Source organism: Anser brachyrhynchus (genome assembly GCF_964034855.1).
Source record: "Anser brachyrhynchus genome assembly, chromosome: Z".
NCBI lineage: Eukaryota > Metazoa > Chordata > Aves > Anseriformes > Anatidae > Anser > Anser brachyrhynchus.
The window spans coordinates 52,300,966-52,314,838 of record NC_137697.1 but is presented as its reverse complement, the minus strand read 5'-3'; positions in this window follow the sequence as shown (position 1 = coordinate 52,314,838).

Sequence of the window (13,873 nt, the reverse complement as noted above, 5' to 3'; positions counted from 1 at the left end):
AGAGGACAAAATATAAATAAGGCCTTTAGTGAATATCAGGAGAAGGATGAAACGCCCACCGAATGGCTGAAGAGATTAAGGAAGAGCCTCCAGCTCTGTTCGGGACTGGACCCCGGTACACCGGTGGGACAGGCCGTGTTAAAAACGCAATTTGTGGCAAAATCATGGGGGGATATCAGGCGGAAATTAGAAAAATTAGAGGCTTCGCAGGATAGAGGGATGGATGAACTGCTGAGAAAACGGGGCAATCCTACCTGCTATCGTCCTGGTACTCCTCGCTCTCCCATCCCTACAAATCCTCTACATAATGGACGAAATCGATGAACCAGACCTCACCCTAAAAGCCATCGGCCACCAATGATACTGAAGCTACGAATACACAGACTTCAAAGACCTATCATTCGACTCCTACATAGTGCCCACCCCAGACTTACCCAGTGCACTCACTGGACTCACTTCTCTGCATTCCCAGTGGTGCCAGTGAAGTCTCTGGACTCACTGCACTGCATCCCCAGTGGTGCCAGTGCACTCACTGGACACACTGTACTGCATCACCAGTGGTGCCAGTGCACTCTGTGGACTCACTGTACTGCATCCCCAGTGGCGCCAGTGCACTCTCTGGACTCACTGCACTGCATCCCCAATGGTGCCAGTGCACTCTCTGGACTCACTGCAGTGCATCACCAGTGGTGCCAGTGCACTCTCTGGACTCACTGCACTGCATCCCCAGTGGTGCAAGTGCACTATCTCGAGTCACTGCACTACATCCCCAGTGGTGCCAGTGCACTCACTGGACTCACTGTACTGCATCATCTGTGGTGCCAGTGCACTCTCTGGACTCACTGCAGTGCATCCCCAGTGGTGCCAGTGCACTCTCTGGACTCACTGCACTGCATCCCCAGTGGTGCCAGTGCACTCTCTGGACTCACTATACTGCATCACCAGTGGTGCCAGTGCACTCTCTGGACTCACTGCACTGCATCCCCAATGCTGCCAGTGCATTCACTGGACTCACTGGACTGCATCTCCAGTGGTGCCAGTGCACTCTCTGGGCTCACTGCAGTGCATCCCCAGTGGTGCCAGTGCACTCTCTGGACTCACTGTACTGCATCCCCAGTGGTGCCAGTGCACTCACTGGATTCACTGCACTGCATCCCCAGTGGTGCCAGTGCACTCTCTGGACTCACTGCACTGCATCCCCAGTGGTGCCAGTGCACTCTGTGGACTCACTGTACTGCATCCCCAGTGGTGACAGTGCACTCTCTGGACTCACTGCACTGCATCCCCAGTGGTGCCAGTGCACTCTCTGGACTCACTGCAGTGCATCCCCAGTGGTGCCAGTGCACTCTCTGGACTCACTGCACTGCATCCCCAGTGGTGCCAGTGCACTCTCTGGACTCACTGCAGTGCATCCCCAGTGGTGCCAAAGCACTCTCTGGACTCCCGGCACCGCATCCCCAGTGGTGCCAGTGCACTCTCTGGACTCACTGCACTGCATCCCCAGTGGTGCCAGTGCACTCTCTGGACTCACTGCACTGCATCCCCAGTGGTGCCAGTGTACTAACAGGATTCACTGCACTGCATCCCAGTGGTGCTAGTGCACTCTCTGGACTCACTGCACTGCATCCCCAGTGGTGCCAGTGCACTCTCTGGACTCACTGAAGTGCATTCTCAGTGGTGCCAGTGCACTCTCTGGGCTCACTGCAGTGCATCCCCAGTGGTTCCAGTACACTCACTGGACTCACTGCAGTGCATCCCCAGTGGTGCCAGTGCACTCTCTGGACTCACTGCACTGCATCCCCAGTGGTGCCAGTGCACTCTCTGGACTCACTGCACTGCATCCCCAGTGGTGCCAGTGCACTCTCTTGACTCACTGCAGGGCATCCCCAGTGGTGCCAGTGCACTCTCTGGACTCACTTCACTGCATCCCCAGTGGTGCCAGTGCACTCTCTGGACTCACTGCACTGCATCCCCAGTGGTGCCAGTGAAGTCTTTGGACTCACTGCACTGCATCCCCAGTGGTGTCAGTGCGCTCTCTGGAGTCACTGAAGTGCATCCCCAGTGGTGCCAGTGCACTCTCTGGACTCACTGTACTGCATCCCCACTGGTGCCAGTGCACTCACTGGACTCACTGCACTGCATCACAAGTGGTGCCAGGGAGCTCTCTGGTCTCACTGCACTGCATCCCCAGTGGAGCCCGTGCACTCTCTGGACTCACTACACTGCATCCCCAGTGGTGCCAGTGCACTCTCTGGACTCACTGCACTGCATCCCCAGTGGTGCCAGTGCACTCTCTGGACTCACAGTACTGCATCCGGAGTGGTGCCAGTGCAATCTCTGGACTCACTGTAGTGCATCCCCAGTGGTGCCAGTGCACTCTCTGGACTCACTGCAGTGCATCCCCAGTGGTGCCAGTGCACTCTCTGGACTCACTGTACTGCATCACCAGTGGTGCCAGTGCACTCTCTGGACTCACTGCAGTGCATCCCCAGTGGTGCCAGTGCACTCTCTGGACTCACTGCACTGAAGCCCCGGTGGTGCCAGTGCACTCTCTGGACTCACTGCACTGCATCCCCAGTGGTGCCAGTGCACTCTCTGGACTCACTGCACTGCATCCCCAGTGGTGCCAGTGCACTCTCTGGACTCACTGCACTGCATCCCCAGTGGTGCCAGAGCACTCTCTGGACTCACTGCACTGCATCCCCAGTGGTGCCAGTGCACTCTCTGGACTCACTGCACTGTATCCCCAGTGGTGTCAGAGCACTCTCTGTAGTCACTGAAGTGCATCCCCAGTGGTGCCAGTGCACTCTCTGGACTCACTGCACTGCATCCCCAGTGGTGCCAGTGCACTCTCTGGACTCACTGCACTGTATCCCCAGTGGTGCCAGTGCAATCTCTGGACTCACTGTAGTGCATCCCCAGTGGTGCCAGTGCACTCTCTGGACTCAATACACTGCATCCCCAGTGGTGCCAGTGCACTCTCTGGACTCACTGCACTGCATCCCCAGTGGTGCCAGTGCGCTCTCTGGACTCACTGCACTGCATCCCCAGTGGTGCCAGTGCACTCTCTGGACTCACTGCAGTGCATCCCCAGTGGTGCCAGTGCACTCTCTGGACTCACTGCACTGCATCCCCAGTGTTGCCAGTGCACTCTCTGGACTCACTGCACTGCATCCCCAGTGGTGCCAGTGCAATCTCTGGACTCACTGCACTGCATCCCCAGTGGTGCCAGTGCACTCTCTGGACTCACTGTACTGCATCTCCAGTGGTGCCAGTGCAATCTCTGGACTCACTGCAGTGCATCTCCAGTGGTGCCAGTGCACTCTCTGGACTCACTGCACTGCATCCCCAGTGGTGCCAGTGCACTCTCTGGACTCACTGCAGTGCATCCCCAGTGGTGCCAGTGCACTCTCTGGACTCACTGCACTGCATCCCCAGTGGTGCCAGTGCACTCTCTGGACTCACTGCACTGCATCCCCAGTAGTGCCAGTGCACTCTCTGGACTCACTGCACTGCATCCCCAGTAGTGCCAGTGCACTCTCTGGACTCACTGCAGTGCATCCCCAGTGGTGCCAGTGCACTCTCTGGACTCACTGCACTGCATCCCCGGTGGTGCCAGTGCACTCTCTGGACTCACTGCACTGCATCCCCAGTGGTGCCAGTGCACTCTCTGGACTCACTGCACTGCATCACCAGTGGTGCCAGTGTACTCTCTGTACTCACTGCACTGCATCCCCAGTGGTGCCAGTGCACTCTCTCGAGTCACTGCACTACATCCCCAGTGGTGCCAGTGCACTCACTGGACTCACTGCACTGCATCCCCAGTGGTTCCAGTGCATTCACTGGACTCACTGTACTGCATCTCCAGTGGTGCCAGTGCACTCTCTGGACTCACTGCACTGCATCCCCAGTGGTGCCAGTGCACTCTCTGGACTCACTGCACTGCATCCCCAGTGGTGCCAGTGCACTCTCTGGACTCACTGCACTGCATCCCCAGTGGTGCCAGTGCACTCTCTTGACTCACTGCAGGGCATCCCCAGTGGTGCCAGTGCACTCTCTGGACTCACTTCACTGCATCCCCAGTGGTGCCAGTGCACTCTCTGGACTCACTGCACTGCATCCCCAGTGGTGCCAGTGAAGTCTTTGGACTCACTGCACTGCATCCCCAGTGGTGTCAGTGCGCTCTCTGGAGTCACTGAAGTGCATCCCCAGTGGTGCCAGTGCACTCTCTGGACTCACTGTACTGCATCCCCACTGGTGCCAGTGCACTCACTGGACTCACTGCACTGCATCACAAGTGGTGCCAGGGAGCTCTCTGGTCTCACTGCACTGCATCCCCAGTGGAGCCCGTGCACTCTCTGGACTCACTACACTGCATCCCCAGTGGTGCCAGTGCACTCTCTGGACTCACTGCACTGCATCCCCAGTGGTGCCAGTGCACTCTCTGGACTCACAGTACTGCATCCGGAGTGGTGCCAGTGCAATCTCTGGACTCACTGTAGTGCATCCCCAGTGGTGCCAGTGCACTCTCTGGACTCACTGCAGTGCATCCCCAGTGGTGCCAGTGCACTCTCTGGACTCACTGTACTGCATCACCAGTGGTGCCAGTGCACTCTCTGGACTCACTGCAGTGCATCCCCAGTGGTGCCAGTGCACTCTCTGGACTCACTGCACTGAAGCCCCGGTGGTGCCAGTGCACTCTCTGGACTCACTGCACTGCATCCCCAGTGGTGCCAGTGCACTCTCTGGACTCACTGCACTGCATCCCCAGTGGTGCCAGTGCACTCTCTGGACTCACTGCACTGCATCCCCAGTGGTGCCAGAGCACTCTCTGGACTCACTGCACTGCATCCCCAGTGGTGCCAGTGCACTCTCTGGACTCACTGCACTGTATCCCCAGTGGTGTCAGAGCACTCTCTGTAGTCACTGAAGTGCATCCCCAGTGGTGCCAGTGCACTCTCTGGACTCACTGCACTGCATCCCCAGTGGTGCCAGTGCACTCTCTGGACTCACTGCACTGTATCCCCAGTGGTGCCAGTGCAATCTCTGGACTCACTGTAGTGCATCCCCAGTGGTGCCAGTGCACTCTCTGGACTCAATACACTGCATCCCCAGTGGTGCCAGTGCACTCTCTGGACTCACTGCACTGCATCCCCAGTGGTGCCAGTGCGCTCTCTGGACTCACTGCACTGCATCCCCAGTGGTGCCAGTGCACTCTCTGGACTCACTGCAGTGCATCCCCAGTGGTGCCAGTGCACTCTCTGGACTCACTGCACTGCATCCCCAGTGTTGCCAGTGCACTCTCTGGACTCACTGCACTGCATCCCCAGTGGTGCCAGTGCAATCTCTGGACTCACTGCACTGCATCCCCAGTGGTGCCAGTGCACTCTCTGGACTCACTGTACTGCATCTCCAGTGGTGCCAGTGCAATCTCTGGACTCACTGCAGTGCATCTCCAGTGGTGCCAGTGCACTCTCTGGACTCACTGCACTGCATCCCCAGTGGTGCCAGTGCACTCTCTGGACTCACTGCAGTGCATCCCCAGTGGTGCCAGTGCACTCTCTGGACTCACTGCACTGCATCCCCAGTGGTGCCAGTGCACTCTCTGGACTCACTGCACTGCATCCCCAGTAGTGCCAGTGCACTCTCTGGACTCACTGCACTGCATCCCCAGTAGTGCCAGTGCACTCTCTGGACTCACTGCAGTGCATCCCCAGTGGTGCCAGTGCACTCTCTGGACTCACTGCACTGCATCCCCGGTGGTGCCAGTGCACTCTCTGGACTCACTGCACTGCATCCCCAGTGGTGCCAGTGCACTCTCTGGACTCACTGCACTGCATCACCAGTGGTGCCAGTGTACTCTCTGTACTCACTGCACTGCATCCCCAGTGGTGCCAGTGCACTCTCTCGAGTCACTGCACTACATCCCCAGTGGTGCCAGTGCACTCACTGGACTCACTGCACTGCATCCCCAGTGGTTCCAGTGCATTCACTGGACTCACTGTACTGCATCTCCAGTGGTGCCAGTGCACTCTCTGGACTCACTGCACTGCATCCCCAGTGGTGCCAGTGCACTCTCTGGACTCACTGCACTGCATCCCCAGTGGTGCCAGAGCACTCTCTGGACTCACTGCAGTGCATCCCCAGTGGTGCCAGTGCACTCTCTGGACTCACTGCAGTGCATCCCCAGTGGTGCCAGTGCACTCTCTGGACTCACTGAAGTGCATTCTCAGTGGTGCCAGTGCAATCTCTGGACTCACTGCACTGCATCCCCAGTGGTGCCAGTGCACTCTCTGGACTCACTGTACTGCATCCCCAGTGGTGCCAGTGCAATCTCTGGACTCACTGCAGTGCATCTCCAGTGGTGCCAGTGCACTCTCTGGACTCACTGCACTGCATCCCCAGTGGTGCCAGTGCACTCTCTGGACTCACTGCAGTGCATCCCCAGTGGTGCCAGTGAACTCTCTGGACTCACTGCACTGCATCCCCAGTGGTGCCAGTGCACTCTCTGGACTCACTGCACTGCATCCCCAGTAGTGCCAGTGCACTCTCTGGACTCACTGCAGTGCATCCCCAGTAGTGCCAGTGCACTCTCTGGACTCACTGCAGTGCATCCCCAGTGGTGCCAGTGCACTCTCTGGACTCACTGCACTGCATCCCCGGTGGTGCCAGTGCACTCTCTGGACTCACTGCACTGCATCCCCAGTGGTGCCAGTGCACTCTCTGGACTCACTGCACTGCATCACCAGTGGTGCCAGTGTACTCTCTGTACTCACTGCACTGCATCCCCAGTGGTGCCAGTGCACTCTCTCGAGTCACTGCACTACATCCCCAGTGGTGCCAGTGCACTCACTGGACTCACTGCACTGCATCCCCAGTGGTTCCAGTGCATTCACTGGACTCACTGTACTGCATCTCCAGTGGTGCCAGTGCACTCTCTGGACTCACTGCAGTGCATCCCCAATGGTGCCAGTGCACTCTCTGGACTCACTGCAGTGCATCACCAGTGGTGCCAGTGCACTCTCTGGACTCACTGCACTGCATCCCCAGTGGTGCAAGTGCACTATCTCGAGTCACTGCACTACATCCCCAGTGGTGCCAGTGCACTCACTGGACTCACTGTACTGCATCATCTGTGGTGCCAGTGCACTCTCTGGACTCACTGCAGTGCATCCCCAGTGGTGCCAGTGCACTCTCTGGACTCACTGCACTGCATCCCCAGTGGTGCCAGTGCACTCTCTGGACTCACTATACTGCATCACCAGTGGTGCCAGTGCACTCTCTGGACTCACTGCACTGCATCCCCAATGCTGCCAGTGCATTCACTGGACTCACTGGACTGCATCTCCAGTGGTGCCAGTGCACTCTCTGGGCTCACTGCAGTGCATCCCCAGTGGTGCCAGTGCACTCTCTGGACTCACTGTACTGCATCCCCAGTGGTCCCAGTGCACTCACTGGATTCACTGCACTGCATCCCCAGTGGTGCCAGTGCACTCTCTGGACTCACTGCACTGCATCCCCAGTGGTGCCAGTGCACTCTGTGGACTCACTGTACTGCATCCCCAGTGGTGACAGTGCACTCTCTGGACTCACTGCACTGCATCCCCAGTGGTGCCAGTGCACTCTCTGGACTCACTGCAGTGCATCCCCAGTGGTGCCAGTGCACTCTCTGGACTCACTGCACTGCATCCCCAGTGGTGCCAGTGCACTCTCTGGACTCACTGCAGTGCATCCCCAGTGGTGCCAAAGCACTCTCTGGACTCCCGGCACCGCATCCCCAGTGGTGCCAGTGCACTCTCTGGACTCACTGCACTGCATCCCCAGTGGTGCCAGTGCACTCTCTGGACTCACTGCACTGCATCCCCAGTGGTGCCAGTGTACTAACAGGATTCACTGCACTGCATCCCAGTGGTGCTAGTGCACTCTCTGGACTCACTGCACTGCATCCCCAGTGGTGCCAGTGCACTCTCTGGACTCACTGAAGTGCATTCTCAGTGGTGCCAGTGCACTCTCTGGGCTCACTGCAGTGCATCCCCAGTGGTTCCAGTACACTCACTGGACTCACTGCAGTGCATCCCCAGTGGTGCCAGTGCACTCTCTGGACTCACTGCACTGCATCCCCAGTGGTGCCAGTGCACTCTCTGGACTCACTGCACTGCATCCCCAGTGGTGCCAGTGCACTCTCTTGACTCACTGCAGGGCATCCCCAGTGGTGCCAGTGCACTCTCTGGACTCACTTCACTGCATCCCCAGTGGTGCCAGTGCACTCTCTGGACTCACTGCACTGCATCCCCAGTGGTGCCAGTGAAGTCTTTGGACTCACTGCACTGCATCCCCAGTGGTGTCAGTGCGCTCTCTGGAGTCACTGAAGTGCATCCCCAGTGGTGCCAGTGCACTCTCTGGACTCACTGTACTGCATCCCCACTGGTGCCAGTGCACTCACTGGACTCACTGCACTGCATCACAAGTGGTGCCAGGGAGCTCTCTGGACTCACTGCACTGCATCCCCAGTGGAGCCCGTGCACTCTCTGGACTCACTACACTGCATCCCCAGTGCTGCCAGTGCACTCTCTGGACTCACTGCACTGCATCCCCAGTGGTGCCAGTGCACTCTCTGGACTCACAGTACTGCATCCGGAGTGGTGCCAGTGCAATCTCTGGACTCACTGTAGTGCATCCCCAGTGGTGCCAGTGCACTCTCTGGACTCACTGCAGTGCATCCCCAGTGGTGCCAGTGCACTCTCTGGACTCACTGTACTGCATCACCAGTGGTGCCAGTGCAATCTCTGGACTCACTGCAGTGCATCCCCAGTGGTGCCAGTGCACTCTCTGGACTCACTGCACTGCATCCCCGGTGGTGCCAGTGCACTCTCTGGACTCACTGCACTGCATCCCCAGTGGTGCCAGTGCACTCTCTGGACTCACTGCACTGCATCCCCAGTGGTGCCAGTGCACTCTCTGGACTCACTGCACTGCATCCCCAGTGGTGCCAGAGCACTCTCTGGACTCACTGCACTGCATCCCCAGTGGTGCCAGTGCACTCTCTGGACTCACTGCACTGTATCCCCAGTGGTGTCAGAGCACTCTCTGTAGTCACTGAAGTGCATCCCCAGTGGTGCCAGTGCACTCTCTGGACTCACTGCACTGCATCCCCAGTGGTGCCAGTGCACTCTCTGGACTCACTGCACTGTATCCCCAGTGGTGCCAGTGCAATCTCTGGACTCACTGTAGTGCATCCCCAGTGGTGCCAGTGCACTCTCTGGACTCAATACACTGCATCCCCAGTGGTGCCAGTGCACTCTCTGGACTCACTGCACTGCATCCCCAGTGGTGCCAGTGCGCTCTCTGGACTCACTGCACTGCATCCCCAGTGGTGCCAGTGCACTCTCTGGACTCACTGCAGTGCATCCCCAGTGGTGCCAGTGCACTCTCTGGACTCACTGCACTGCATCCCCAGTGTTGCCAGTGCACTCTCTGGACTCACTGCACTGCATCCCCAGTGGTGCCAGTGCAATCTCTGGACTCACTGCACTGCATCCCCAGTGGTGCCAGTGCACTCTCTGGACTCACTGTACTGCATCTCCAGTGGTGCCAGTGCAATCTCTGGACTCACTGCAGTGCATCTCCAGTGGTGCCAGTGCACTCTCTGGACTCACTGCACTGCATCCCCAGTGGTGCCAGTGCACTCTCTGGACTCACTGCAGTGCATCCCCAGTGGTGCCAGTGCACTCTCTGGACTCACTGCACTGCATCCCCAGTGGTGCCAGAGCACTCTCTGGACTCACTGCACTGCATCCCCAGTGGTGCCAGTGCACTCTCTGGACTCACTGCACTGTATCCCCAGTGGTGTCAGAGCACTCTCTGTAGTCACTGAAGTGCATCCCCAGTGGTGCCAGTGCACTCTCTGGACTCACTGCACTGCATCCCCAGTGGTGCCAGTGCACTCTCTGGACTCACTGCACTGTATCCCCAGTGGTGCCAGTGCAATCTCTGGACTCACTGTAGTGCATCCCCAGTGGTGCCAGTGCACTCTCTGGACTCACTGCACTGCATCCCCAGTGGTGCCAGTGCACTCTCTGGACTCACTGCACTGTATCCCCAGTGGTGCCAGTGCAATCTCTGGACTCACTGCACTGCATCCCCAGTGGTGCCAGTGCACTCTCTGGACTCACTGCACTGCATCCCCAGTGGTGCCAGTGCACTCTCTGGACTCACTGCAGTGCATCCCCAGTGGTGCCAGTGCACTCTCTGGACTCACTGCACTGCATCCCCAGTGTTGCCAGTGCACTCTCTGGACTCACTGCACTGCATCCCCAGTGGTGCCAGTGCAATCTCTGGACTCACTGCACTGCATCCCCAGTGGTGCCAGTGCACTCTCTGGACTCACTGTACTGCATCTCCAGTGGTGCCAGTGCAATCTCTGGACTCACTGCAGTGCATCTCCAGTGGTGCCAGTGCACTCTCTGGACTCACTGCACTGCATCCCCAGTGGTGCCAGTGCACTCTCTGGACTCACTGCAGTGCATCCCCAGTGGTGCCAGTGAACTCTCTGGACTCACTGCACTGCATCCCCAGTGGTGCCAGTGCACTCTCTGGACTCACTGCACTGCATCCCCAGTAGTGCCAGTGCACTCTCTGGACTCACTGCACTGCATCCCCAGTAGTGCCAGTGCACTCTCTGGACTCACTGCAGTGCATCCCCAGTGGTGCCAGTGCACTCTCTGGACTCACTGCACTGCATCCCCGGTGGTGCCAGTGCACTCTCTGGACTCACTGCACTGCATCCCAAGTGGTGCCAGTGCACTCTCTGGACTCACTGCACTGCATCACCAGTGGTGCCAGTGTACTCTCTGTACTCACTGCACTGCATCCCCAGTGGTGCCAGTGCACTCTCTCGAGTCACTGCACTACATCCCCAGTGGTGCCAGTGCACTCACTGGACTCACTGCACTGCATCCCCAGTGGTTCCAGTGCATTCACTGGACTCACTGTACTGCATCTCCAGTGGTGCCAGTGCACTCTCTGGACTCACTGCACTGCATCCCCAGTGGTGCCAGTGCACTCTCTGGACTCACTGCACTGCATCCCCAGTGGTGCCAGAGCACTCTCTGGACTCACTGCACTGCATCCCCAGTGGTGCCAGTGCACTCTCTGGACTCACTGCACTGTATCCCCAGTGGTGTCAGAGCACTCTCTGTAGTCACTGAAGTGCATCCCCAGTGGTGCCAGTGCACTCTCTGGACTCACTGCACTGCATCCCCAGTGGTGCCAGTGCACTCTCTGGACTCACTGCACTGTATCCCCAGTGGTGCCAGTGCAATCTCTGGACTCACTGTAGTGCATCCCCAGTGGTGCCAGTGCACTCTCTGGACTCAATACACTGCATCCCCAGTGGTGCCAGTGCACTCTCTGGACTCACTGCACTGCATCCCCAGTGGTGCCAGTGCGCTCTCTGGACTCACTGCACTGCATCCCCAGTGGTGCCAGTGCACTCTCTGGACTCACTGCAGTGCATCCCCAGAGGTGCCAGTGCACTCTCTGGACTCACTGCACTGCATCCCCAGTGTTGCCAGTGCACTCTCTGGACTCACTGCACTGCATCCCCAGTGGTGCCAGTGCAATCTCTGGACTCACTGCACTGCATCCCCAGTGGTGCCAGTGCACTCTCTGGACTCACTGTACTGCATCCCCAGTGGTGCCAGTGCAATCTCTGGACTCACTGCAGTGCATCTCCAGTGGTGCCAGTGCACTCTCTGGACTCACTGCACTGCATCCCCAGTGGTGCCAGTGCACTCTCTGGACTCACTGAACTGCATCCCCAGTGGTGCCAGTGAACTCTCTGGACTCACTGCACTGCATCCCCAGTGGTGCCAGTGCACTCTCTGGACTCACTGCACTGCATCCCCAGTAGTGCCAGTGCACTCTCTGGACTCACTGCACTGCATCCCCAGTAGTGCCAGTGCACTCTCTGGACTCACTGCAGTGCATCCCCAGTGGTGCCAGTGCACTCTCTGGACTCACTGCACTGCATCCCCGGTGGTGCCAGTGCACTCTCTGGACTCACTGCACTGCATTCCCAGTGGTGCCAGTGCACTCTCTGGACTCACTGCACTGCATCACCAGTGGTGCCAGTGTACTCTCTGTACTCACTGCACTGCATCCCCAGTGGTGCCAGTGCACTCTCTCGAGTCACTGCACTACATCCCCAGTGGTGCCAGTGCACTCACTGGACTCACTGCACTGCATCCCCAGTGGTTCCAGTGCATTCACTGGACTCACTGTACTGCATCTCCAGTGGTGCCAGTGCACTCTCTGGACTCACTGCAGTGCATCCCCAATGGTGCCAGTGCACTCTCTGGACTCACTGCAGTGCATCACCAGTGGTGCCAGTGCACTCTCTGGACTCACTGCACTGCATCCCCAGTGGTGCAAGTGCACTATCTCGAGTCACTGCACTACATCCCCAGTGGTGCCAGTGCACTCACTGGACTCACTGTACTGCATCATCTGTGGTGCCAGTGCACTCTCTGGACTCACTGCAGTGCATCCCCAGTGGTGCCAGTGCACTCTCTGGACTCACTGCACTGCATCCCCAGTGGTGCCAGTGCACTCTCTGGACTCACTATACTGCATCACCAGTGGTGCCAGTGCACTCTCTGGACTCACTGCACTGCATCCCCAATGCTGCCAGTGCATTCACTGGACTCACTGGACTGCATCTCCAGTGGTGCCAGTGCACTCTCTGGGCTCACTGCAGTGCATCCCCAGTGGTGCCAGTGCACTCTCTGGACTCACTGTACTGCATCCCCAGTGGTGCCAGTGCACTCACTGGATTCACTGCACTGCATCCCCAGTGGTGCCAGTGCACTCTCTGGACTCACTGCACTGCATCCCCAGTGGTGCCAGTGCACTCTGTGGACTCACTGTACTGCATCCCCAGTGGTGACAGTGCACTCTCTGGACTCACTGCACTGCATCCCCAGTGGTGCCAGTGCACTCTCTGGACTCACAGCAGTGCATCCCCAGTGGTGCCAGTGCACTCTCTGGACTCACTGCACTGCATCCCCAGTGGTGCCAGTGCACTCTCTGGACTCACTGCAGTGCATCCCCAGTGGTGCCAAAGCACTCTCTGGACTCCCGGCACCGCATCCCCAGTGGTGCCAGTGCACTCTCTGGACTCACTGCACTGCATCCCCAGTGGTGCCAGTGCACTCTCTGGACTCACTGCACTGCATCCCCAGTGGTGCCAGTGTACTAACAGGATTCACTGCACTGCATCCCAGTGGTGCTAGTGCACTCTCTGGACTCACTGCACTGCATCCCCAGTGGTGCCAGTGCACTCTCTGGACTCACTGAAGTGCATTCTCAGTGGTGCCAGTGCACTCTCTGGGCTCACTGCAGTGCATCCCCAGTGGTTCCAGTACACTCACTGGACTCACTGCAGTGCATCCCCAGTGGTGCCAGTGCACTCTCTGGACTCACTGCACTGCATCCCCAGTGGTGCCAGTACACTCACTGGACTCACTGCAGGGCATCCCCAGTGGTGCCAGTGCACTCTCTGGACTCACTTCACTGCATCCCCAGTGGTGCCAGTGCACTCTCTGGACTCACTGCACTGCATCCCCAGTGGTGCCAGTGAAGTCTTTGGACTCACTGCACTGCATCCCCAGTGGTGTCAGTGCGCTCTCTGGAGTCACTGAAGTGCATCCCCAGTGGTGCCAGTGCACTCTCTGGACTCACTGTACTGCATCCCCACTGGTGCCAGTGCACTCACTGGACTCACTGCACTGCATCACAAGTGGTGCCAGGGAGCTCTCTGGACTCACTGCACTGCATCCCCAGTGGAGCCCGTGCACTCTCTGGACTCACTACA